The 25,154-nt window shown below is 37.3% G+C and overlaps 1 long non-coding RNA gene across 6 annotated transcripts in view; it reads right to left on the bottom strand.

Moving 5' to 3' along the window:
- Window positions 1–25,154, bottom strand: part of LOC144305386 (uncharacterized) — a 289,595-nt gene that overhangs the window by 20,647 nt on the left and 243,794 nt on the right. For 4 of the 6 annotated variants that reach the window (XR_013372407.1, XR_013372411.1, XR_013372409.1 and 1 more), the window contains one exon: window positions 10,339–10,434. This is a non-coding gene — a long non-coding RNA (uncharacterized LOC144305386). Of the gene's footprint in view, window positions 1–749; window positions 933–10,338; window positions 10,435–23,308; window positions 23,516–25,154 lie in introns of those variants that run through there. The other 2 variants (XR_013372410.1, XR_013372412.1) reach the window with 2 other exon arrangements.

The following is a 25,154-nucleotide window of genomic DNA, read 5'->3' as shown; positions in this document are numbered from 1 at the left end:
TTGTAACATTGACTGGAGCAAAGGTGACCACCATACCAGGCTTAAGAACACCAGTCTCCACTCGACCCACTGGTACAGTACCAATACCACCAATTTTGTAGACGTCTTGGAGAGGCAGACACAAGGGCTTATCAGTTGGACGAGTTGGTGGCAGAATGCAATCCAGGGCTTCAAGCAGTGTGGTTCCGCTGGCATTCCCATCTTTACAGGTGACTTTCCATCCCTTGAACCAAGGCATGTTAGCACTTGGCTCCAGCATGTTGTCACCATTCCAACCAGAAATTGGCACAAATGCTACTGTGTCAGGGTTGTAGCCAATTTTCTTAATGTAGGTGCTGACTTCCTTAATGATTTCCTCTTATCTCTTCTGGCTGTAGGGTGGCTCAGTGGAATCCATTTTGTTAACACCAACAATTAGTTGTTTTACACCCAGTGTGTAAGCCAGAAGGGCACACTCACGGGTCTGCCCATTCTTGGAGATACCTGCTTCAAATTCACCAACACCAGCAGCAACAATCAGCACAGTCAGCCTGAGTTGTGCCTGTAATCATGTTTTTGATAAAGTCTCTGTGTCCTGGGGCATCAATGATGGTCACATAATACTTGCTGGTCTCGAATTTCCACAGGGAGATATCAGTGGTGATACCATGTTCACATTCAGCTTTCAGTTTATCCAAGACCCAGGCATACTTGAAGGAGCCTTTTCCCATCTCAGCAGCCTCCTTCTCAAATTTTTTTTTTTTTTCCTTCTCAAATTTTTTGATAGTTCTTTTGTCGATCCCACCACATTTGTAGATCAGATGGCCAGTAGTGGTAGACTTGCCCGAATCTACGTGTCCAATGACGACGATGTTGATGTGAGTCTTTTCCTTTCCCATTTTGGTTTAGGTTTAGTGGTGGTTTTCACGACACCTGTGTTCTGGTCAAATTAACTGTTTTAAAGCATAAACAGATCTGCTGAAGCAATGAAGCTAGTTGTAGCTAAGATTTCAGAAAGGACTAAACTATAGAGAGATAAACTGACAGTCCTTAGCAACTTTTTCTCATGGGGCCTCATGTCAGTCTGGATGGGGGCAAGAGATTGAGAATCTGAGCCTTGTCCTGCAGAAAGGCACTGTTACAGAATAGAAACTTGCAGTCTTTATAGGCTCACACTAGAGTGACAACGTTAAATACTTAAAGAATATTTTGCACTCAGTTTCCCCCTCATGACATTTGCTGATTTCTGAGGCCTCATAGGGAAAGAGGCAAAAGAGCCAAAACAAAAAACACTTGTGAAGAGCAGAGCAGAGGTTTGGCATACTGATGGTCCAAAGAGACAACAATCTGCATTAAGAACCCACTGTGGGAGGCGATATAGTGAGAAGAGTCTCAGGTGAATAGACTCTCAGCTGAAAACACTGGAAAGCATTGCCCAGTTAACAGGGCATTCTTAATTGGGCTATGCCCAATTAACAGAGAAAAAATTTAGTTTTACCCAAATTGTATCTAGAATCCACCAAATTTGATCCCTGTTGAAGTAAAGTGATTAGTCCCCACTCTACATCTTTCAGAAGTTCAGTGAACTTCAAGAGAGAGATAATTCAAATTAAGCCAAATTTAAGTGCATTATTATAAAACTGCTGAATAATTCAATGAAAAAAATCTAAAACATTCAGATAAAGTGGCACATTATCTGAATAGTAGCAAATATATGACTAACAGAAGACTTCTTGACAGAAACAAAACAAGCCACAAAACAGTGAAATGTTTTTTAAGTTACTTAATGTCTTTTAAGTACTTAAATATCTTTTAAGGAAAATACCTACACCCTTAAATTCTATGTAAAACATAGAAAATGGAAGAAATGGAAACATTCTATGTAAAACATAGAACATTAACATTACATTAACATTCTATGTAAAACATAGAAAATGGAAATATTTGAAAAATGGAAGCAAATTGGGAGTTCCACTGTGGCTTAGAAAGTGTAGGAAGCTGGGCAAGAATATCAGGTGATATTTTTTTTGCCCCTGAATTGAAGAAATAGCCAAGGGATCTATAAAATCATAAATTTGTTTTTGCACATTAGAGAGCTAAGGTCATCAGGCAACAAAGAACTGGATTATCAACGATAAAAAGTCTCTAGAGACAGGAGACACTGTTTCACTTGTGGGATAAAATAAGAGAAATAACACTCATAAAGGTGAGTAAAAAATAAACAACTAAAATTTTAACAAATTCTTAAAGGCCATGAGTGGGCTGATGTGACAGTTGGGAATCTCTGAGATCCTAGAAACAAGGGGATTCTGCAAACAAGGGCTAATTTTATAAAGGGGCCTCTGCTAGGTGCTCATAAAGACTAAGGCAAGGAAGGGACTTGAGAGAGCTACCCTTAGAGGTGCAAGCAGTCCTCCAAAGTCTGAGGGTGAAGCGGGAGTCCTTGGAGAAGCTCATCCATACTCCAGTCCTGCTGGAGTACAAAGTTGTGATTACCCTCTACAAGGAGACAAGTACAAAACTAATCTTTGACCCTTTTCTGATGAAAGCAAAAGCTATTTGGAAAAGGGGAAGGTGCAAAAACCTCACATAACTTTCAACTTGATTCTGCTTGAAAAAAACAAGGGAAAAGTTAATTGGTCTCTGGAGAAGGGTCAAGAAACTATCTCATTCACCTCATGCCAGGAAAGGTGATACTGGGGGAAGGGTCAAAAATATGCCCATTAACACCCTTCACTAATAATAGGCAAAAGAGATCTGCTTTTGATAGAGGGAAGGATACCCAGTCTTCCCAGAATCCTGTACTGACATAAAGCACACGTCTGCTGCCAGGCAAGAAGAAGCGAAGAACTCACTTGCACCCAAGATCCCTCATCATAAGAGACAGGGTTTGAATGCTAGTTGGAGGATGGAAAGAAAATCTTGCCTATAGACTCTCCCTTACAAAGAATAAGAAGCAGAGGCTGTGTGCCACTGAGGGAGGGAGGGAGAGAGAGCCTGGCAAATCTCACCCCTAGGTGAGCTCAGGCACTAGGACCCTGCCTAAGACTAACACTAGAACAGAAGAATCAAGAAAACACGCCATGAACTTTGCACCAAAGTAACAAGAAACAAGAGCAGGAAGAGAGACCCTCTATCACACAGACCTGCAGAGCTTATTGAAGGCTGTTGTTGGAGCAGGAACACTGAGAAAGATCCCCTAGAACTCTAGTTTCACAGTAAGCACAAGGCAGACTGGGTCCATTGCCAGAGGACTTGAAGCCTACACTGCACCGAAGGTGACCGTAATAGTAACAAAACCCGAGCCCAGCTGAATTACTTTTTAGATTTATTCAGTCCTAACCCTAAAGGCATGACAGAGAAGATGCTTTCTTATTTCCTGGCACAAATATAACTTACCTCAGGTTCTACTCTTTATTTTTACAACGTTCAGCGTTCAATTAAAAATTGAGAGATAAACAAGCACAGAAATTAGGTTTCCTCTTTAAGCAATAAAATGGTCAACAGAATCCAACACAAAGATGGCTTGGCTGCTGGAGCTATCAGATAAGGACTTTAAAAAATAATTCTTTAATATGTTAAAGGATATAGTGGAAAAGGTGAATAATATGCATAAAGAGGTAGAAAATACCAGCAGAGATTGAAATTAACAAAAACACAAGACATAAGTGATGACGAGGATGTGGAGAAAAAGGAACCCTTGTGCACTGTTAGTAGGAGTGCAAAACTGCTGCAGCCACTGTGGAAAATAGTATAGAGGTTCCTCAAAACATTAAAAATAGAATTACTATATGATCCAGTAATTCCACTAATGGGTATTTACCCAGAAAAATCAGAAACACTAATTCAAAAAGATAATATGCAACCCTACGCTTATTGCAGCATTATTTACAATAGGCAATATATTTTATATAATATATAATTTATAATTGTAAATTATAATTAAAATATATTATATAAAATATATATTTTATAATACATATATGTAATATTTATATATTATAATATATATAAAATTTAAATATAACTTAGCCATAAAAAAGAATGAGATCTTGCCATTTGCAACAACATGGATGAACCTAGAGGGTACACCGCTAAGTGAAATAAGTCAGTTGGAGACAAATACCATATGATTTCACTCTCTGGTGGAATTTAAGAAACAAAAAAAGGAACAAACAACAAAAAAATAAAACCAATAGACTTTTTTTTTTTTATTTATTTATGATAGTCACAGAGAGAGAGAGGCAGAGACATAGGCAGAGGGAGAAGCAGGTTCCATGCACCGGGAGCCCGACATGGGATTTGATCCCGGGTCTCCAGGATCGCGCCCTGGGCCAAAGGCAGGCGCCAAACCGCTGCACCACCCAGGGATCCCTAGCCTTTTAGATACAGAGAACAAACTGGTGGTTACTGGAGGGGAGGTAAGTGAGGGCAATAGGTAAAATAGGTAAAGAGGATAAAGAGTACACTTATCTTGACGAGCACTGAGAAATGTTGAGAATTGTTGAATCATCATATTGTACACTTAAAACTAATATAACACTATGTTAATTATACTTGAATAATAAAAGAAATTGTAATTTGTCTCAATAATGTCGTTCTTAGCAAAACAACAACAGAAGCATATATGTTTTTTAGACTTGTTTGATCATGGAAAATTTGCAATACAGGTCTTATCAAAGTAGCTTAGAAAATGTATTTCGCAGAATACACTTTGTAAAATATTACTCTGGTTTTACAGTATAAAAATATAAACATTTTTTTTTTCAGGAACATAATGTATGCAGTATTGGGTTTGACTTATAAAAGTCTGGGTTTATTAAGTAGACAACATTGTTGGTTACTCAAGTTATAGAAGAATTTTCAAATTTCATTCTTTCAAATTAACAAGTTACAATTTATTTTAAAAAATTAATTTATAAAAGCAATTGCTTTCAGAAATATATCTTCCAGAAATAAATCTAGTGCTGCAAATTGTTGTCATTCTGTAAATTTCAGATTTCTGAGCAAGAACCCAGATTCTGTGTTCTATAACTTAATACTACATATATTCTCCAAAATTATCTAGTTAATACTGTTACTGGGAATATATTTCAAATTTAATTTTGAGGTACTACTTCATGCAGAGTTGGATATTAAATAAAAGCGCACATAAACTCTGTGTTTTGTAGCATTTAAATTTAACCCAGCCTTAAAAATAAAATATATTTAACCCAGCCTTTATATCATCTGAAGACCATTAGTAGATCCAGATCATATATTAAAGTAATTATCATAAAACCTACAAATGTTTATGAAAATCTTTTTAGCTTACAAAATTATTTTTTGTTCCTCATAGATACAAATAGCACTGATATTAATATTCTTATTTAAGATGATACAAAGCTGAGATTCAATCTGCCTGACCTTTGCCTGCACCACTATATCTCATCCTATCTGATCAGTTGAGCCCCCTCCTTCCTTAATCTCTTGGCAATACAGGGCATTGTTAACTATGCCATTTCCCAAAACTCTTCCCTAAAACATTTATAAATTACATTCAAAAAAGATATTCATTTAATGATGAAACTTAGTGAAGAGACAGTTAACAAAAATGAGAACAGATGATTGATATCCAGGCAACACAGGAAACACTAGTCAATCAATAAGAAAAACACATCAATCCCAGGGAAAAATGAATAAAAGACAAACAGGTAATTTTTTGAAAGAGAAAATACAAGAGGCTAACAACTCATAAAGAAATACTCCAATTTATTATTAGTAGAAGGCTTGTAAGCTCTCCCCAGAATCTCACATAGGCCACAAGTGAATGTGTACCTGGATATTCTTTGCAACTTTATGAGTGTGGTAAAAAGCTGAAGGCAACCTACATGACTTTCAGTGGGAAAGTGGAAGTATACCATTAAGAACTAGGCAGAAAGTAAAATAATGGTTAGATACATGCAGCAACAGAATTTAATCTCAAAATAAGCAAAATCCAAAATACAATATTACATAAATTAAGAATATATACTTACAAAGCAATATTTTGCAATACCATAAAGAAGCAAAAAGACACACATTAAACCATTTGGATGCTTGCCTCTGGTAGGAAAGAAAAAGGCAGTGGACTATGTGGATTAAGAAAAACAATAGGGAAAAAATAAATAAAACAAACACTCTCTTCCCTCCTTGGTCTTCGATCTGCCTATTTATCCCCTTCACCACTAACTGAAACCCTCCTTATTTCTTTTTTTTTTTTTTAATTTTTTTTTTTTATTTATTTATGATAGTCACAGAGAGAGAGAGAGAGAGAGAGAGAGAGGCAGAGACACAGGCAGAAGGAGAAGCAGGCTCCATGCACTGGGAGCCCGACGTGGGATTCGATCCTGGGTCTCCAGGATCGCGCCCTAGGCCAAAGGCAGGCGCCAAACCGCTGCGCCACCCAGGGATCCCTGAAACCCTCCTTATTTCATTCTGATTTTCCTCCATTTTCTTTTACTCTCCTCCTCTACTGCCCTGGAAACACTGATCTTAGAAAAATCCACATCTTGGGACACCTGGGTGGCTCGGTGGTTGGACGTCTACCTTTGGCTCAGGGCCTGATCCTGGTGATGGGATCCAGTCCTGTATTGGGCTCCCCGCAGCAAGCCTGCTTCTCCCGCTGCCTCTGTCTCTCTGTCTCTCATGAATAAATATATTAAAAAAAAAAAATCTTTAAAAAAAAAAAAATAACAAATCCAAGTCTTTTCGTTTCATTCCCTTTTTAAAATTCTTCAAAAGTTTCTTTTAGTTTTCTGGGTAAAGATTCAATCTTTAACACAGCCCTACAGTTCTAGCTTCATGTTAGGTATTCTGTTCCTGAAAATGGTGATACCTTTATGTCAATGCCTCTGTCTAGACTATCCTTCTGTCCTCTCCTCAACTAACTTGCATTCATCTTTCACATCTCCACTCAGAGCTGTTTCACAATCACTAGATCACTTCCCTTTGCTATGCTCTCAAGAGTACTCTGCAATTATTACTTATATCACATTACAGATGTAGTTACATCTGGAAATTATTTCAATAATTTCTATTTCTACCAATATTTTTAAGTTCCTCGTAGGTAGAGACCTTATTGGTTTTGCTCACCATTATAGTCAAAGAAATTGGTGTGCTTAGGTGGCTCAATCAGGTAAACAACTGCCTTTGGCTCAGGTCATGATCCCAGGGTTCTGGGATTAAGCCCCACTTTGTCGGGCTCCCTGCTCAGCAGGGAATCTGCTTATCCCTTTTCCTCTGCCCACCCAGCACCCCCCAACATACACACACGTACATGTGTGTGCTCTCTCGCTCTCTCAAATAAATAAATAAAATCTTATTGGACTTGACAGAGTACCAAGCACATAGTTGGCCTCTGGTAATTATTTGTTAAACAAATGATTAAATGTAACAATTCCTGCTTTAAGGAGAATACTGGACACTTGCTTTCATAATTTAAAAATGAAAGATATTAGAAGGAAATTTAGAGTAATAAGTAATAATAAATAGGCTATGAGTCAGAGAAAGAACTGCTCAAAAGCAAAAGATATGAAACGAAGATGCATGCACAATACTTTACTTCTAGACTTATCTATTAAGTGATTATTAAAGTTGCGTGAAAAGGATGAGCATCACATGTCTGTTTTATATTTCTCTGTTCAGAATCTGCCTATAATTCTATAGCTGTTGAAAATACATTTTTAAATTGCATTCTGAATGACAGGCTTTAAACAATAATATTTTCTCTGAAACAAAGCCAGGAGATTTTACATCACAGATGTCCATGTACCCAAAGAATCCATTGTGCAGAAACTAACTCCAAAGCATTCCCCTTTATAATTTGCTTACGCATTTCCTTATGTAAACAAAAGAGAAGACAGTCCAACATGAGAGAAGAATGAGAATGTTGCCACGTTTTTCAAGTATACAACATCTGTTTTTTAATTCTGTGGCATTTCAACTCGCCTAACAAAAACCTCAGGGAGAAAACTATAAATGGTATACCCAAGGCACACACACTTAATAATGACCAACACACATGGAAGCTGTAAATTTGAGAAGAAAATCAATGTTTCCTATTGAAACTAGTTCAGCTATAGAGAGGAAGCCTCTGAAACAGGAAATGTGTTATTCAGAAGCCAGTGTTAATCATCCTAGATATGTTTTTAAAGTAAAACAAAATCTGATCAGGGCTTAGGTGCCAGGTGCTTTACAAATATTATGTCACTTAATCTTCCCCTCAAGCCCTGTGAGGCATATATAAATGCCAACATCTACATGAGAAAAAACTGAGACTCAAGTAATCAACTGAGGTAGACTCAGATAACCATGGGCTCGGACTTGAACTCAAGCATAACTTCCAAGTCTTCCTATTTTCTAGACCTGCTTTCAAGATCCCTTCACTCTTCTTTAAATTCAAATCGTTCTCAGCTGGTGATTATATCCCTAGAGCTCTTCCTAAAATTTTGCTTCCACCACCAACCTGCCTCTGTCAACTTCGAACACTTTCACAGTAGTTACCATGATGGACATTAGAAAAGTAGGGACCTCTTGTTTGTCTAACTAGAGGGTAACGAGACTCCTCTTGTTTGTCTAACTAGAGGGTAACGAGACTAATTTCTATTTTTCATCTAGTTCTCTTTCTCGTTTCCTCTCGTGGGTCACAGAATGCCTTGGGAGAGCATCTATCATGCGTACTAATAGTTTAACACATGAGGAGTGTTAGTTAAAAAAATAATATAGTAAATAACACTCCTTCATTTCCACATTTCTGGTGCATACATTAGCTCATTTAAGAGTCCTTTTTAGTTTTTTTTTTTTTTATTTTAACATTTTCTAAATAAAATTAAACCACAAGATATTTCCCTGATCAGAAGCATGTCTTATTAAAGACCACAGTGAAGGGGCAAATCTCTAAACTAATCCTAAACAGATCTCTGCTACTCAATACCTGTGTATATTATTCCCCTACTATATAAAACTGAACAAGAGATTTCTTTTCCAAAGAAGAGACCAAGCTTCATGGACTTTTTGTATCTGTACCTTCTTAAGCTTGGGATTCTAGCATTTGTCAATTTAAATAATTTTCCGTAAATTATTTAACTTTATTTCAGTGTGCTCATCCATAAGAAAAGTTGTAATAATGCATAATGAGATTATCTTCAAGAATTGAATAATATTCTTAAAACTTTTTTAATGTTCTCAATGTTCGTTTCTCTCTCTTCTTATCTCCCTTTTCTATTTTTTTTTTAAGTTTTATTTATTTATGATAGTCACAGAGAGAGAAAGAGGCAGAGACATAGGCAGAGGGAGAAGCAGGCTCCATGCACCGGGAGCCCGACGTGGGATTCGATCCCGGGTCTCCAGGATCGCGCCCTGGGCCAAAGGCAGGCGCCAAACCGCTGCGCCACCCAGGGATCCCTCCCTTTTCTATTTTAAGTTCTTATCAGCTTTTCCTCTGTTTCCCTGATTCTCTTTCCTTCTGTAATTTATTCATCCGCTAATACCCTCCAATCTTGAACTTCTTATTCTCAGTTAATTTCCCTCAAACCTCAAAGCCTTTTCTCACTGGAGTTCATATCAACCTCCTATTTTTCCCCCTTACTCTAGAGTAGCCTGGAACTTTATATCAAAGGCTAAATTTTTAAAGGGGATAGGTTGTGGTTATGTAACTCATCTGGAACTTGAGCATGTCAGCAACCTTCATTAAATTCATATGTCCCGTAGTGAGAGGATAGGACATAGTGATTTCCTTTTCAACATTTCTGTAGAAAAGCAGCCTGTCTGCATTGAATTAGAGTCTAATATCTGTCTCTAGCCAAGTTGGAGGTATTTCCAAATCCACCATGACTTTTGAGAGATGGGGTGGCTTGTTACAAGGCTTACATCCAGTCAACTTGATATTTGGGTATGTGCTATATAAATTATAATAACAAGCAGATCTAGGAAAATAATTAAGGGAAAGATAATACTCAAATGGTCATAAGGAATTAATATTATCATAGCCAGTAGGGTAGAATGGCAAGTTATTTAGGCTTCATGGTAATATCAATGACATTGTGGTGGTTTTAAAACAAGTCCCAACATTTTCTTGACACTGTCTTCTCAAGGGGCGTATGTCCATTACCCTTAAATCAGAGCTCTGTGATCACTTGAGCAATAGAGTATGTCAGTAGTCATAGTGTGCAATTTTCCAGCTCCAGACCACAAAAAAATTGGTAACTTCCATTTCCTATCTCTTAGTATACATGCAGTGAGGAAGCCCAATCAACTCATGGAAGAGCCCACAGGAAGATAAACCAAGGGCTCTGGCGCATATCTCTACAAAGTTCCAGGTGCAAGTCAGTGCCAACTTACCAGTCATAATGAGTCGTCTTAACAGTGGGTCTTTCAAGTTCCAGTAGATGCCTTGTGGACCAAAGATGAGTTATTCCTGTCAAATCCTGCAAAAATCTACATTTGTGAGCAAAAAAAGTATTGATGTTATTTGAGCTATTAACTTTTGGGTGATTTGTTAGGCATCAAAAGATAACAGAATAAGCACATATTCAAAGGGCATCAGTTTGGCTTGATTAAGATCAAGGAAGTAATGTCACAAGGTGGGGCTGGGCCCTCTTTGCTCTCTATACCCAAATAGGCTCTGAGCTATTCTTACCTAGTATCTCAGTGATTCTGACTTACATAGAAATGCATGCGTGTACAGTCAATCTCCATTATTCACAGACTCTGCATTTGCAAATCTGTGTACTCACTAATATTTATTTGTAAACCCTATACCAACAGTCACTGAGGACGTGCCTAGTGATATACATTCCCAGCTAAGACTGAACAAGGCAACACTGTCTTCTTATTTCAGTTCCCTGTCTTCTTATTTCAGTTCTCTTACTATAAACAAGGGCCTTCTTTGTGGTCTATTCAGTGTCACATTTATTATAATTTTGTGTTTTTTGTTGGTGATTTGCTGTTTAAAAGGACCTCTGAGCATCAGGTTGAAGTGTCCTAAAGTGTAAGAAGACCTCGATGTACTTTATAGGGAGAATATGTTGTCAGGTGATCTCTGTCCAGCCATAAATGGTAATATCATTGGCCTGAATTCATTGTTAATGAAACAACAATACATATTAAATAAGATCTTTTTGCAATCCCTGGGTGGCTCAGTGGTTGAGCGTCTGCTTTTGGTTCAAGTCGTGATCCTGGGGTCCGGGGATTGAGTCCCACATTGGGCTCCCCATAGGGAGCCTGCTTCTCTCCCTGCCTGTGTCTCTGCCTCTCTATGTCTCTTATGAATAAATAAATAAAATCCTTGATAAATAAATATTTTAAAACAGAAACATATTAAACAAATTTATGAAAAAAATAAATAAACAAATTTATGTATTGATTGGTTGATGAAAATATTGTAACCAGAAGATTGCAAGAACTTCATATTGTATTTCCCCTGGGAACAATGATTCAGTAATCAGGAAGTCAGGGTTTGTGGCTACTTTATAGAACATAACTCTGACGAATAATGAGAATCAACTGTACACAACCCAACCTAATATCTCAATGACTCTGCCTAACCTCCAGCTATATATGTACACACACACAAATCTACTCACATATAAAATATAGCATGAGAAGGCAGCCCCAGTGGCACAGCAGTTTAGCACCGCCTGCAGCCCAGGACGTGATCCTGGAGACCTGGGATCGAGTCCCACGTCGGGCTCCCTGCATGGACCCTGCTTCTCCCTCTGCCTGTGTCTCTGCCTCTCTCTCTCTCTCTCTCTCTGCATCTCTATGAATAAATAAATAAAATCTTAAAAAAAAAAAGATAGCATGAGAGTACAGTGAATTGCCAACATAAACTTTAAAACATCAGTCCTGCTTCTATTTGTCCTATTGCAGTATAAAATTAATTAAAATATATGACAGACTATAAGTGTCATTTTATCACAGACCTACCAATACCATATCCAAGTAATCTGTTTCCCAATCATCCCCACCACTCATAAATAATTTTATCTACACTTCACCTTTTTTTTTTTTAAGATTGTATTTATTTATTCATGAGACACACACACACACAGAGAGAGAGAGAGAGAGAGAGAGGCAGAGACACAGGCAGAGGGAGAAGCAGGCTCCACTTAGGGAGCCCAATGTGGGACTCGATCCCGCGACTCCAGGATCATGATCCCAGCGGAAGGCAGGTGCCTAACCGCTGAGCCACCCAGGGATTCCCCCTACACTTCACCTTTTGAATAAGGTATTGTTTTCCAGTTAAGAAATGAGGGGAAAATCATGACTTCCTACATATACTGTGAGTTTAACAAAAGCTTTGTCACATTGAAATGTAAATATTCATATAAGTACCTGGCAAAAGGGACTGTGGTTGATTAAAGTAGGATGTTATAAATAGATTGGCTAATCCAGCAAACTCTGAGGTGTTAACAAAGTTTTTGCCTATCACTTGTTTGTTCTTTCCTTCTCATTGATAAATTTCATAGCTCCACTCTCAGAAGCTGACTTCATTCTGAATATGTAATGATTATATAATGGAAAATCTGTTGCCCCAAGTGTCAACTTATGCTTCACTTCCTAAATCTAAACTCAAAAGCAACATCCTTTCTTTTAGAGTTAGTTCATGACAGTTGAAGGGTTGGGCACTGAGGAATATCTAAATCTAACTTTTCTTTGGTGTTGTTTGCTGTGCAATACCGGGACACCTGCACCCCGATGTTTCTAGCAGCAATGGCCACGATAGCCAAACTGTGGAAGGAGCCTCGGTGTCCAACGAAAGATGAATGGATAAAGAAGATGTGGTTTATGTATACAATGGAATATTACTCAGCTATTAGAAATGACAAATACCCACCATTTGCTTCTACGTGGATGGAACTGGAGGGTATTATGCTGAGTGAAGTAAGTCAGTCGGAGAAGGACAAACATTATATGTTCTCATTCATTTGGGGAATATAAATAATAGTGAAAGGGAAAATAAGGGAAGGTAGAAGAAATGTGTGGGAAATATCAGAAAGGGAGACAGAACGTAAAGACTGCTAACTCTGGGAAACGAACTAGGGGTGGTAGAAGGGGAGGAGGGCGGGGGGTGGGAGTGAATGGGTGACGGGCACTGGGTGTTATTCTGTATGTTAGTAAATTGAACACCAATAAAAAAAAAAAAAATAAATCTAACTTTTCCTGTATGAGCTACAAGTAATCATCTATCCTTTGCTCCTTCTTCCAGATGTTCATAATCTCCCCACCCCACACACACCCACTAAACCTTTTGATGTGTGACATGCTGGAATGCTGGAAAGCAATGAGTACTTTGGTCAGATAAGGAAATAGAGCTAAACCTGGAACAAGGGACCAAATTCTAATTTTAAATAAAGGAGTTCAGTAGAATCTGAGGTTTTCATTTCATGCTCTGCTGTGCTAGGAAAAAAATTAAAAAGGAAAAAAATACCCCAAACTGTTTTTATTATATTTTTGTCTTAATAAAAAATCTTGGTAAAAGGAAATGTAACTTTAGAATGGAAGGGATATTTGGGCTTATTTTCTAATGCAACATCTTTATGTTATTTATTTTTATTTTTTTCTAATTTATTGAAATAGGGTTGACTAATAACATTGTGTAAATTTGAGATATACAACATGGCGATTTGGTACATGCATATTGTGAAATGATTGTCACAAGAAGGTTAACTAACACATCCATCACCTCACATAGTTATTCTTGTGTGTGTATGTGATAAGAATACTTAAGAACTAATCTCTCAGCAACTTTAAAATATACAATACAGTATTGTTCAGTATAGTTACCCTGCTATACATTAGATCTCCCAAACTTCTTCATCTTATAGCTGAAAGACTATCTTTTGACCATATCTCCTCATTTCCCTCGTACTTAGCCCCTGGCAATCACATGTAAATGAGATCATATAGTACTTGTCTCTCTGACATTTCACTTAGCACAATGTCCTCAAGTTCCATCCATGTTGTCACAAGTGGCAAGATTTCCTTCTAAATGAGGAAACTGAGTCCCCAAAAGATAATGTGACCTGTCAAAGCTCTCACAGCTTTTTGGTAATGGAACTTGAAATGGAACCTAAGTCTTAATCCTATTACTGTTGTGTTGTAGATGAGTCAGGAAATATCAGAGAACACTCAGAAAGAAACTGTGATAGTACACTAACATTCTTATTTCTTAAACTATACTGTTACTGGATTGATGTAAGTAATGGAAAACTTTGGGGCCATATCCGAAGAGTTCATAATCCCTGTTTTGCACATTAAAAAAAATATCAGTGGTGATACAGTGCTATTAGTTCTTTTATAGATACAGCATTAAGAGGACCATCTTAGGATTGCTTATTTTATTGACACATAAAGTTATTTTTTTAATGTTATTGGCAATAGCAGAGAATGCTTTCTTCTCTTCCCCATTATAGCTGTGAAATTCCATCCAGTAAAACCATCCCAGGCAGTTTGGAAAATTACCACTGCCTTCATCTAGCAATAGCAGCAATAATCTCTGGTGAGAAATTAAAGCAATTGGTTGCAGGCAAGACTCACTAATACTGTGATCCTGGAGCCAGACACAGCAGAGAAAAGCAAATGAACACGGCTCCTGCTTGTGTTTCAGCTGCTCTCTAGAGTCATATAAGCATAAGGAACTGTAATCTTTGTTAAAATTTAGTGTTATCCTATGGATAGTGGAACATGGAGCAATGGGAACATGAGTCTGGAAATATGTTTGTTCCTTAACTGGTCCTGATGCGTCCGTAGAAAATCTGAATAGCTTTGGTTAGTTCAAAGCAGTGTTTAATCTGAAGCATGTATTTTCTTTCACCTAACAACTGCAGTTTCTTTATTGAAGTTGTATGATTCACTTGAAATACTTTGCTGTAGCAAACTGCTTAGCTAATTTAAATAATGAACCCAGATACGTTATTTCTTCCCCAGACTTCTTTCAATAACAGTTAGTTTCTTTCCTTTCTTATATCCAAAACACAACTATTAAAATGGGAACATTTTAATAATTTTGAAAAACTCAAGAAAATCTCTCCAAAGTATAAAATATGAATAGAACATGGTATATGACTCATGGTTTAAACATATTTTAGCCAATGTTCAGGGCCTCTGCATGGAATAACTCCAGCAGCATCATTTATAACATTTTTTTTACACAAATGGAACATCTAGACTATTAGTCTGGTTCAAAGAAAAATTAATTCTGAGAGAGGGGGTAATGGGGTAATATGATATGTCAAGAACATGGACTATATGAAAAACCTTGACCCAGATGAAAGAAGAGCATGTTAATGAGACAAAAGAGAGAGGGAGAGATGAAATAATTACTTAGTTTGGAAAGTATGCTAAATACTGTCCAGTCAGGGGAGACAAAATTATATTCATATCTAAGATCACAAAACTGACAACTCTGGCAGTGAGAAGGACCTGAGCCTCCTATTCTTGAAGGCTCTGATAGTTTTCTTGTTGGTCTCTACTTCCATCTTTTTTTTTTTTTTTTTTTAAGATTTTATTCATTTATTCGTGAGAGAGAGAGACAGAGACAGAGGCAGAGACACAGGGAGAGGGAGATGCAGGCTCCATGCAGGGAGCCCGACGTGGGACTCAATCCCAGGACTCCAAGATCACACCCCGGGCTGAAGGCAGGTGCTCAACCGCTGAGCCACTCAGGTGTCCCTCTCTACTTCCATCTTGTTCAGTCATGCTCACACTTGTTTCTCACACTGGAGTTAAAGGTTTGTTTGTTTGTTTTAAATATAAACCAGATCATGTTGCCACCCTGACTAAAATCTCACAGAGTCATTCCTACATGACTTAGTTTGTCTAGCAGGGACACCATCTGACCTGCTTGCATCTCCATCTCCTGACGATTTTTGTATCTTGTTTCCTACCACTCCAGCCCCTATTCCATATGCTCAGCCCCTTTGCCTTTTTCCTTTTTCTAGAATAGGCCACGAGTATCTCCTCTGTAGGATGAGTGTACTCGCTATTCCTCGGTGTGGGATATTCTATCCAGAAATATTTTATAGGCTCTCTCTCAAGAGAGAGCTCAGCTCAAATGCTACTTCCTTACTGAGCCCTTTCCTCAGCATCCAACTTAAATTAGTGCACTCCTGATCCATAGCTTCCTACCGTGTTATGGTATTTTACTTTATCTATGTTACTTGTTATTAGCTGAGGTTATTTTGATTTTTGTTGTTGTTGTTGTTGTTTACTACACCCTCCTGCATCCTCTCTCAGTCTGGCTCTCTGCCCTATATCCTCCAGCAAGAGCTTTGCCTGGCACATAGTAGGCACCCACTATATATATTCAATAAAGAAATCAGTATTACCTAACTCAATATTGCTTTGTCTATCATTTCAGGTCTCAATTCATCCAGAAATAAGCAAAAGGAACTGCTACTTTGAACTTAATTCTTTGTAATAATAACAAACAAAAAAAAACCTTGATTGAGTCAATGGGGGTGATAGTAACTTTGGAGAATATGAATAATGTTCTTGGAATTAAAAATAAAGCCATGGAAAGGACTTCTGGGGGACAGCCAGACATCTACCCAGGACTTCAGGAAAGTACATCTCAAAAAGTATAAGACAAATTAGGTATGACCACATGGCCAGAGATTCTGAAAGGGAAAATTGCTTCAGAGAAATGGAACAATAACAATGGCATTTTGATAATACAGGCATTGATTATATTTTTTAAAACAAAAAAAAATAGAGCCTTAGGTACTGTCTGGGATGAGATCATATTTTAAAAAGACATGCACAAAAGACAGAATAAACAGTGTATAACCAAAATGAAAACAAGAGTGCCATAAAGCCGTCTTAGTCAAAGTCCAAAATGGACTATGGAGTACAAGAAATATAATCTATGTTAAAACCCAAAGTGAGAAGAACACGAAGAGCCAAATCCATTAGGTGAGACAGAGTGACGTTAGCAAAAGACTAAACTCTTGGTTATTGTTTTGTTTTTAACTCTCGTATCAAGAGAAATTATTTTTGAACTGAAAAAAGAAGAAACTTGGAGAAAAAGAAAATAAAGCACAGGATAGATTAAGACAAATAAATTTATGGGGAGAGTAATATAAACCAGAATATTAAAACAATTTGTAATCACACAATCTTAAAGGAATCCCAGTGAACCATAAGGGGTGGAGAGCCTCATTTTAAAGCTCACAAGGAGTAAAATGAATCTTTGGAACTACAAACTTATTAATTTGAGTCCTTCATGGTAAAATTCGAAAGCATGTGTTGGGGGTGAAAGAGAGTATATCTTAAAGTGTATTCCATGATCCAGGAACATGGCAGGATGTTAAAACAAACGAAAACACCAACTACTACCCAGATTTCCATATACAAATAAGCTTGGGAAATGTTAGGTTAACTGAATGCAAATGAGACTTATTGTTACTACAAGATTCCTCAGTCTATAATGTGCAGCATGTACTGAGACTTCCCAAGAAGGACTTATAGTATGTGGTGTCTCTCAAGCTTATCTGATAACGGAAAATTTTCCCTTTTTTTTTTTCCATTTAGCATCTCACAAAACTAGCATTTTAGAAGGTTATAATTTGGAAAACAGTGTTCTAATGGCATGCTACAAAGTTTTGTACTTAGGTCTCTTGTGTTCAACACTTTTACTAGTAACTTAAATGAAGACAAGAGAGCCCCCCCCCCTTTTTTTTTTATCACATCTGCAGCCAGCACAAAGCTGGAAGGATGGTTAATATGATGGATGTCTGAATCAAGTTTTAAAAATATTATGACAGGTTGAAATATTGGGCTGAACCTAACAAGATATTATTGGTTTCCTAGATTATCTCATAGGATAGGAGACACCTGCCATAATAGCAATTTCTATGAACAAAATCTAGAGGGTTTACCGGACTACAAACTCAGTATGAGCCAGTATTGTGCGACTCATACAAACAAAAACAACATAGCAAAACTGTTACACTGGGATGTTTTCACAGATGAAAAAAGCAGCTAGACAGGCATTCCTAACTGTCTTCATTTAGAAGGTGGAATTAGAGATTGGAATGTGCTCAGTGTAGGACCACAAGAAAGACAAGGTGTCTGGATGCCATGTCACACTAGGAACACAAAACTGAAAATGTTTGGTTCAGATAGAATATTTGCATTAAGTTCCATATAAGGAAAAGCATTCTTTGATCATTCACATTTCAAGGAAAATGAAGTAAAATGCTGACTTATAAGATGGTAAGCTCCTTACTGTTGGAGATCTTCAAGGTAGGCTGAGTAATTATCTTTCCAGGATGTCATAGGAAGAATTCCTATACTGACTCCTACTTTCCTGGTCTAAATTATTTCTAGGACTCCATTATATTATGCATTTCAATATTGTTTTTCTGGTCACTGAAATCTTATAAGATTTTCATATGAAGCACTATAAAATAGTAAACCTGGAACAAACTTTAGAGATAATCTTTATAGGACTCTGCTTTTTAGAGGTGAGAAACCGAGGCTCAGGAAATGTTAATTCTTTAATTTGCAAGATGTTTCCTGGGTGCAGGGCCCTGAAATATGTACTGTAGAGAACAACATGAACAAGAAAGGCTTGCTTACCGTCCACTTATAATTTAGGATAGAAGACTGACAAACAGCCAACATAAAATGCAGAGACATAAAATATGTTTAGTTGAGGAACAAGTATTCGTTCTGATTGGCAAATCAAGGAAATGTGGAAGTTGGGAAGGTATTCTAGCTGAGAAAACATTAGCAAACTCAGAGAAAGGAAGGTGTTTGGGAAGTGCCTCCTGTGAGGTTGGTAGTGGTCTCATATAAGATCACCCCAAGGTAAAAGATAATGTACTCCTCAGAAATGGACTCAAGTCCGTTTGAATCAGGGACAGATCTGGGTTCTAGCTATCTTGATCTGATCTCAAAGGTAGACAGGTTTCCAGGTGGGCACATCCATTTAGGCTCACGAACACATTGCCCATTGGGAAAGGGCATAAATTAGGGGCAGAGTGAGATCTAGAGTTCAGGGCCAACAGCAGGAGCCCATCTTGACCTATGGTAGGAATTTTGATTTTATTCTAAGGCCTTTGGGAGTCATAGGAGTCTTCTGCAGAGGAATGTAGCATCATTTGCCTAAGGTCATGCTGCTGAATGTGTAATCCATATTTCCACATCCCTAGTTCAATATGTCCTCCATTACTACACCCTGTACCTATTATTGTTTATTAAGATTTGTGTTCAACATTGAACTCTAAATTAACTTTTATGTGTATCTATTATAAAGAATATATTTTAAATATAGATCTTTTAAACATAAATAATACACATAAATATTTCCAAGAGGAATTGATCAATGCCTATCCACATTAAAGACTTATTTAGTTAAGGGGGTAAGAAAAATGAGGAATAAAGTACCAGAAGTCATTAAGTCAGTCCAAAACTGATGTTGCTATTTATTAAACACCTCCACTTGCTTTCTATATTGCCTTTAGTTCTTGAAACAAGTCTACAGGGTAAATATTATTAATCCCTGCCAACAGATGAGGAATGGAGGTTTTCAATAGAATGACAGCAGTAAGTCACTGCACCTAGGTATAAACTCAAATTTGTCTGACTCCAATGTTTATGGTATTCCCTCAACAGCATTCAAAAGTCTACTAGAGGAAAGAAAAAAGTTTGTTCAGCTTGTCCTTTTCTATGTGCTAATTTCTATTTTATAAGAAAAGCAACAGAATATAAATCCCTCAAGGAAAACAATCCTACTTTATACTTTCCCTACTCTTCACAATTGCAATAGTATAGCAACAGAATATATATATACACACATATGTATATATATCAAGCAATTCCACCCAAATAAAAACCTGTGATTCATTCAATAAATATTTATGAGAAGTCTACATTATTCTTGGCCTTGAGGCAAATTTCCAACCCTCATGCAGAAAACAGTTTCTTATAACTTTAAGATTAGTAGATGTTTACCATTCCCTGACACATGGCCCTCTCTATAACATGGTAGTTGCACATTCAAGGTCAGCAAAATCAGATCTCTGCTGCTTTCAGCCTCTGACATCTATCTCGGACCTCTAAATTCAAATTTACAGTGCTCATGTGATTCAGCCCATCTAAATCATCTCTGCTTTTGTTAATCCCAGGTCAGCTGCTCAGTAACTGGAAGTACATCTGTAACATTTTTAGTAACTAAAAGCAAAATCTGCAGTATTTAAATGTGTAAACTTAATCATCCTAACTACATCTTCAGAACTCCCTTTTGCTATATAAGGTAACATAATCACAGGAATGATAACTCATCATCTTCATAGATTCATCCACTCTAAAGAGGAAAAGATTATATAAGAGTGAGTCACTGGCGGTCATCTTAGAATTCTGTCCACAGGCAATAAAAGAGCTGAAGGATTCATTTCTTCCTATCTTTTGCTTTATATTTTCCATTCATTAATTCTCTCATCTAATATATGTATACTGAGCACTAATTATATGTGCACTGCATTAGAGGCTAAAACTAAGTAAATAAGACAGAAAGCATCGCCTTCAAGATCTAAACATCTAGAAAATGTCTTTTGATTAATAATAGTAATAAAAAAACAGTATGATAATGCAATAAAAGAAGTATGTAAACCTGAAGATTCAGCACAGAAGGAAAGATCAATCATTTAAAAGGGCCAGATGGCATTGTGAAAATGATGCAAAACTCCGTGTATTAATGGGTGTTTTCAAACTCTTCTGAGTCCACAGCCTTGATCTTGAGACTTTCATGGAAAGAGTTATAATGGAGATGTATTTTTCCTTACTGATATTAGTTTGTTTTTATATAACACTATGGATGCTGTTTAACAGTAAGGTGCACTTTACTAGGTGTGGCTACTTACTCCATAGGTTAATCAACTATTTTAGTTTAGTTTATAAAGTGAAATGGAGAAGTCCATGGAGAGGTCTTTCAATATTCATAAACGGGGTCAAAGAAAGTCCCAGTTTCTATGAACAATAAAAGGAACTACTGGTTTTAAACTTTCTTCCATTTGAAGGTTGGAAATATAGGTTAAGTCATACCACTAGTAAATCTGTAGCAAGATCCCACAGGGCAATAAAAAACAGTGAACACATTCATTTTTTGGCTTATATACAGGGGAAGTACATGGATGCCTGGGCTCCAAAGGAATAACTTTGTGCAGTTCTGTTTGTAGTTACACATGGTCTGTATAAACAGATGAAGGGTCCTTGGCTTCCTTTTGAACCAGGAAGGGTAGTGAGATTTAGCAGCCAAAAGCAAAACACTGATTGTTGGCTACAAACAAGTTTGATCAATGGTCTGGGAGCTTCAACTCGCCATTCTATTTCCTTAGCAAGCACTTCATCTTGTGCCAGCTACTGCTGCGCGCCCTGTTTGATTTTGGGGACTGGCTATTCATCATCCCTTGGTTTTCTCATCAAGCACAAGGGTGCCAACAGACTGCTTGTTGCTTCAAGGTAGCAGGTGGCAATGTTGGCTGTTAAACAGTCAGCAAGACGTCAATCTCACTCTCACTGGTTTGTTCCTGAAAAACGTAGAACTGAGTGGAAGCCCATTTCCCCCACCTCCCAAGTTTTTTCAACTGTCAGGTAGTTAGAAAACAAAAAACAAAAAACTTAGCAACATAGAAGTTTCTTATGGTGCAGGACCTAGTTTATATTTATTTCAAGAATAAACGAATTATTCATAGAATCTGCCTGATATGTTGGAAAAAAATGTTTTTCCTATAAAATGAAATATAGGAATTGTTTTTGTTACAAGATTTTGAGAGGTTGATCATTTCATTAATTGATTTATTCATGTCATCCTCAGGGTTTCTTAACCCTAGCATGACTGGCATTTGGGGTCACATATCATTACAAACCAAAATGAAACATGATAGGAACATTGTCAGTTATCTGCCTAGATCACCTCAGAACCCTCTTATGGTTGCTTTCTGTACGTCCATGCCTCAGCTAGTCTGTACTGTGCTCCTAATGGCTTACTCCAGCACCATGCTTCAGGGGTCTGTTTTGGGGTGACTGAAGCTGCTCTGCGCACAGCTGCAGGGAGCAGGGAGTACCTGGGAGAGATCAGCTGTTGGGACACTTCACAGCTTATGGGATCATCTCTAGGATGTAGTTTTTATTTTACTCTACACTGGAGAAAGGCTGGGGTTGGGACTAGGCTTGACTCCTCCTTTGTACTCCCTTATCCATTTCTGGAAGAACTTCCTTAACAAATTGACTACAGAATCAGATAAGTATTTTGAAGAGGTCTTTCTGGCTATAATATAGAGAACAGAGGGTTGGCTCACATTATAGGAAAATAAGACTGGCCCCTAAATACTGAGCATATTACAGATCTTTGCAGTAGAAACATCTTGGAGGTGGCGGAGAGGGGGATGTAGTCCAACCTTCACTCGAAGCAGGAACTCCTTCTGACGAATCCATTACCGACCAGCTTCAGCCTGAAGATCTGGAAGCTCTCTAACAAAACAGTCATTCTTTTTCATAATTGTACCTGTTAGAAACTTCTTCCTATAATAAGCCCATGAATTTTGTCCATTTTTCTCAGTCTGCTCTCTAGAATCTTGCAGATAAAACTATTCATTGTCCACCTGTGATTAATTTTATATGTCAACTTGGCTGGGCCACAAAGTGCCCAGACACCTGATCAAACATTATTCTGGGTGTCTCTGTGAAGCTATTCCTAAAGGGATTAATATTTGTTTGACTCAGTAGACTGGATAGAGTAGATTGATCTTAATGTGAGTAGACCTAATGTGATCAACTGAAGATCTGAATAGTACAAAAAGGCTGAATAAGAAGGTACTCTTCCTTTCTGACTACTTGATCTGGGACATAGGTCTTTTTCTGCTTTCAAACAAAAACTCAGTTCTTCTAGGGTCTTGAGTCTCCCGGCTTCCAGACCAGTACTATCTACCACTGTATCTGGGTCTTCAGCCTTTACCTTGCTGTCTGCAGATCTTGGGGCTTCCCAGCCTCCATAATTCCATGAACCAATCCTTATAATAAATGTTATTATAAATATATATTCAATTGGTTCTGTTTCTCTGGAGAAACTAACTAATACAACATAAAAGTTTTCAGGTAGGGATTTCCCTATGGAGTTTAATGTAAGAGCAACTGATATCCCAAATATATCATATCCTCTCTGGTTTGTCATATATCAGTGCCATTGCCTATACTGCTTTGGAACTGTACCTCCATGAAACTTTGCTTAAGTGAGCATTTACATAATAATTACATGAGAAGATAATACATTAATCAAGAATAATTTTTATTTTATCATCAGAGCTTTAAGTAGATGAGATACAAGGAAGTAGAGTTTAATGTGGGATGTGGAAGGCCTGAAGAGGATTAGTGCAGGAGGAAATCAGGCTCCAGTAAGGTTCTGTAATTCAAACTTCAAGAAATCCTGGGGGCAGCATGAGGTGTTTGAGAAGGGTATAAAAGGCACTCAAAAGACTTCTGGTCATCAGTTTTTTTTCTCAGACTGGACCATCTAAAAAAAATATCCACCGATAATTTTAACCTATGTCCAGTTTACACATACTTTTAGAAGAAATCAATACATTTATTTTTTGTAAAGATTTCATTTATATATTCGTAAGAGACCAACAGAGAGAGGCAGAGACACAGGCAGAGGGAGAAACAGGCTCCCTGCAGGGAGCTTGATGTGGGACTCCATCCCAGGAACCTGGGATCACACCCTGAGCCAAAGGCAGACGCTTAGCAACTGAGCCACCCAGGCGTCCCAGAAATCAATACATTTAATGTTTTTGTATACATTTTTCAGACATGAACTATTTCTCTTGGTCAGGTTTTATTTGGTAAGTCAAGCTATTAGGAACAGAATCAACAGAGTACTCTCCTTGGTTATAACACAATTACTAAGACATATCTGACTTGGTTGGAAACTTTAGGATAAAATTCTATAAAAGACAAGGGAATAAAACCTCATGGCCCAAAATTATAATCATCCATGTAGTCTAGGATTTTAAGATCTAGGGTGGAGAGATTCCACATGACTTACACATATAAAGAATTTCTGTGTGTTAGCAAGAATGGTTATTTCCTGGGAAAAATTAATATCTTCATGAGAAGATTACTTTCATCTATTTTTATTCTTGGCCATTTCTCTTTATATACTATTCAATAATTAATGAGTTAATAAAAAGTTATAAAAAACTGTAACTGGCGCTGCCATTTAAAGACCTAGCCATCTTAACTCTATTCATTTATTTCACTTACACCACTGTACATTTGATAGTAATTTTCCTTTGGCTACACACCAGTATCATTTCTAACTTTAGTCAACTTTATTTATACACATATTCTTTGAAGAGAATGTCTATCCTTCCTAATTTGCAGCCCAAAATTATTTTAAATAATCCTCTATTATACTAAATTATTGGTATTTACTTCAATCTCACCCTAAATTTCATCACCTTTTAAAATAGAGAACATTATATGAAGCTCCAAAAAGCTGGTTGAAGTCCAGGAATTAAATGATGGCTAGGTGACCCTGAGGAAAGTCATAACATCTTTTCAGGCTGGCTGCTTTTCCTTATATGTCAAAAGAGGCTCTAAAGAGTAGGATTCTTTTGAAGAATATTATTTCTGAAACCATTCCCAACTAGGATATTCTTACAATTAAAGTAGGCTCTTTCAATACTAGTTACATGTACATTCTTATTTTAGCAGCATTTACTTTTTAAAAAATTCAAGTGAATAAAAACAGCGACTGCAATTTCAAAGACTTATAGAAATGCCTAGGAATAAATTAACCCATCTCTAATATATTAACTTTACAATCACTAGCTCATAAACTGATGAGAAATATCAGAGGATGTAGGGTAGGGTTAGATGTGGGGAAGGGAAGGACATGTTCCCTCATCATACAATGTTCTACCTTTAAAATTTAGTAGGTTCATGGAGTCTGCTTCACCTTCCTGTGACTTTAGGAGACAACAGAACTTCTTCCCTCCTTCTAGATTCCCTCCTGGTACTAAGCTTACATCCCAGTTTGAGTGGGAAATTAGCTTTTCACTGAATTGTGAGTGAAAGTGTGTGTTACACCTGATAGGTAAGATAAATGCGAGGCCACTGGCGTAGCCAAAGTATACAGGACTTGCAGCAGA

This window comes from Canis aureus, chromosome 35, assembly GCF_053574225.1.
Source record: "Canis aureus isolate CA01 chromosome 35, VMU_Caureus_v.1.0, whole genome shotgun sequence".
In the NCBI taxonomy this organism is placed as follows: domain Eukaryota; kingdom Metazoa; phylum Chordata; class Mammalia; order Carnivora; family Canidae; genus Canis; species Canis aureus.
This window is presented reverse-complemented; position numbering and strand designations above follow the sequence as displayed.